This window comes from Condylura cristata, unplaced genomic scaffold (assembly GCF_000260355.1).
Source record: "Condylura cristata isolate star-nosed mole 26May11 unplaced genomic scaffold, ConCri1.0 scaffold00029, whole genome shotgun sequence".
Classification (NCBI taxonomy): Eukaryota; Metazoa; Chordata; class Mammalia; order Eulipotyphla; family Talpidae; genus Condylura; species Condylura cristata.
The window spans coordinates 4,015,662-4,019,425 of record NW_004567130.1 but is presented as its reverse complement, the minus strand read 5'-3'; positions in this window follow the sequence as shown (position 1 = coordinate 4,019,425).

Here is a 3,764-nt window from a genome sequence, read left to right as displayed (position 1 = left end):
GCGCCGGCCGGGAGGGCGGGCTCCCGCGTGCGCTTGCGCCAACAGCGACGGGACGCGCCGGGCTGCGACTGAGCTCCGGGAGACTAGGAGGCGAGGCCTAGGGTCCCTTGGGCGGGAAACGCGGCAACTGCGCAGACAAAACCCCCGCACCCTTCTGGCCCGGGCGCGCCGACACCCTCGGGGGCTTGGCGATTTTCGAGCGCTTGCCCACCCTGGCAGGCGTATGTTAACGCACAAGCCCGTACCCCGACCTTTTCCTGTGACCCCCTTCCTTCCTCTTGATGTCCCCTGCACCCTCAGCCATCCTCACGCCCCCTTCCCACGACCCCGGCCTTCCCCATCAGAGGCCCCCCACCCCTTACCTTCTTCGCTTCACCCTGGTATGTTCCCTTGACACCGAGGTTCATCAGGCCCCACCCCACACTTCTTCTTCCTCAGGCCCCCCTCCCTGTGACCCCTCAGCCCTAATGTTGACTGCCCGTCAACGCTGAACAGGCCTCAGCTCGCCTCTGAAGGGCCAGTCCCGTGTTAGCAGAGGGCAGTGGCGGCCAAGCAGGGGTCAGCATGGCCATTCCTGTAACTCCAGGGTTTGGTAGGTGGCCTGAGCCTGCTTTGGCCCATGGTGTGGGACAGAGGTAAATGTCACTAGAACCCCAAGAACCCCAGACCCCAGGCCTGGTGGGACTCTGTGCCACCCTCCCCTTGTCCATAAACCAGGTGATGACACGTGCATTTGCAGACTTTGCAGCTTACTGCTCCCTAGTTACATGCTAGGATGCTAGAGATGAGCCATGGGGTGTGGATACCCACCGAGCCTGCACCCACAGTGGTGGTGGCACCTCACCTTGGCCCTTGGCCGAGAGTCCCTGAGTGGAGACCTAACTTGGTTCCCGGCATAGGCTGGCAAGTGCACTTGTGTGACTGAGTCCTGGGGTACCTGTGTGCATCCCCCTGGGAAGCAAGAGCTGGGAGAACTTTCCCTATGGAACAGTCAATCTCCTTGAAGGTGGGGTCCACCACTGGGAGGGTGGAGAACCCAGATGCCAGAGATCAAGTGTGGCCACAGCAGGTTTGCAAACCCATCCATTGGGACACCAGATGATGTCAGTTGGGCTCCAGCCTCCTGAGGTTTAGCCTGCTGGGGTCGCAGGTCCAGAGGCTCTTGGGGAAAGGAGACCCCTTGCTGCAGGCCAGTGTGAACTGGCTGGTTTCCTAGGAAACAAAAAGGCAGAAATGATAAACCAGCAGGCAGCATGGCCCTCCATCTCCTTCCTAGGAAGAGGCACTCCAAGTTAGACACCCATGTGCTCCAGGATCCACACTCAGAGCAGCCAGCAGCATGGTAAACACTGGTACGGACATCAACAGGAAAACCACAGCTCTGGGCAGTGCTTAAAAGGATGAAGATAAATAGTAGGCAGATCTCAGGATAATGAAGAAAAAGGAGCAAGTTTTAAGAAAGATGTGATAATGGATTTAGTTCTTGCTTTACCTTATCCCTTTTTTCTTTTTAAACTTAAGAAATTATAGTTTATTTCCAGAAAACTGTGTACTGTTTCTTTTATGTGCTACAAAATAGCCATGTTTATATTTTTTCACTAAAACAAAACACCCATTGAAACCAGGGACGCTCCTTTTCCCCCACTTGGGGCTGCAGTGAGTTGGATCCTGGCCCTTGCTTGCCATGTACTCCAGGCCCTTGTGGGCAGGATGGAGCCATCTGGGTGGGCGGCCTTTTGTTCAGGCACACAGTGACCATCCTCCATTGGCACCATTCTACAGCCCTGTTTCCTCACCACCCTTGCTCCCAGCCCTCACCCTTTCCCCCTCTGGTAACTTCATTTCAAAGTCCACTAGTTTTAGTCCTTACATTGCATGTACAGGTGAAAACATCCAACTTTTTTCTTTATTTTTCTGACTAATTTCTCTTTGCATCATTTCCCTCAAGTTCCTTCTATTTTGCTGCAAATGGCAAAATGCACGGCTGTGTAATGCTGCATTGTGACCAGACTACCCTCTCTTGAGCCAGTCCTCAGTCATTAACTCTTGGGAGTTAATGGTTTCATTTTCCTCACATAGATGCCCAGAAGTGGGACCACTGCTCTTTCTTGGTTTTTTGTTTTTGTCTTTCTTTCCTCGCTAGATCAAAGGGTCAAGGTATCTAGCACAGTGACTGCATATAACGGTGCTCAGCAAGTATTTGTTCAGCTATTGAGTGAATTACCTTTAACTCTGAATACAGAAAGAGTAATCAGAGAGGCAGCTTTTAGTCGCTTAAAATAACAGGTTTAAATATACAAGCTTATTTGAATTTTAATAACTATTTCATAGCAAAGATAAATCATTAAGCAAATACCTTCAACATTTTACCACCCCAGGGACAAGCATCTCCATTTCAGTGTCAACTTTGTTGACTTTGGAAACCATAAGGAAGCTGTCCTCAAGGACTTTATCACCTAATTTATCACTCAATCCCACTGGTAAACATCAATCTGTGAACAGATTATATGCTGCTTCTTAGCATATAGAAATCATTTTCCTACAAGTTAAATGAAGAGAGTTGTCATAGTCATGCCGGGCCATGTTCAGTCTCTTAGCTGAGCAGGGAGGAGTGTGAGCCAGCTCTCTGTGACCCCTAAGCTAAGTCCCCCTTCCTAAGTGCTGTCTGCCCCATGTTGGGTGGGTGACAGCAAGTTGCTTATCTGATCTAGTCACTGTCATTTCCACATGGGATGGTTTTAAGATAAGCCTATTTATTCTTCTGTGTTTCTCTGACTCTCCCCTCCTTGTGGCAGACTTTGTGACTCATGGAGGAAGTGGAATACGTTCAGTGGGTTGTGACTTCCGATGCCAGGCCCAAGCCATTCTATGGCTTCCTCTTTGTTGTGCTGACTGCTCCACTCTGGGGGAGCCAGTCACACAGCAAGGGGACAGGCACAGTCTGGCAGACTGGCCATGTCACTGATGGAGGATAAAGAATAGAAGGGCAGGAGGGGACATTACAAGGTCAGGAACCTTTTCACACAAGGAGGTGGGGTGGAAGGGATTAGCATAAATCATTAGTCAAGTCATGGAAACCAAAACCTGGAAGCCTCAAAGCCCAAATCAGGAAGCACTACACCCAGACAGGTGTCAAACTGTCACAGGAAGTGTCAAGAGCACTGACCTAAAGGTAGATATGGAAAGCATGATATGAGAATTAAGGAATAAGCCATCCACACATGAAGATGAGCCCTTCCCTACTAAAAGATGATAAAGCCCAGCACTGCCCCCTCAGAGGGGCAGCAGTCTTTCTGCCCACCTGTGACTATGGGTACTTCTTTCCTCCATTTCTTTCCCTCCTTAGGGCAGCAGCCTCTGCCTGCCAGGGCTTCTCTTCACTGACCTCCCTTAGCAGAGGCCACTCTCCTCAAGGCTGCCCACCTACAACCATTCAGGCCTCTCTTAGCAAACCTGTCCCTTTATTTTTTTTATTTTACAAAAGTTTATTTTTACATCATTTTGTACATTTTTTTTTCCATCTCAATTGTAATCCCTGTGGGTTTCCCATCACCAAGTCAACCGTGTGCCATCATCATAATCCCGTGCATTTCCCTCCCCACTCCTCCCCTGTTTTTGATCCCATTCCCCACTCCACCCCCCGCAAAATGTCTCTGGTATATGGTTGTTAATTATTTTTGTTATATTCTTGCCTGGTCCATTATACTCCTGCTATGAGTGAAACCATCCGGTATTTTTCTTTCTCTTTCTGGCTTATCTCACTA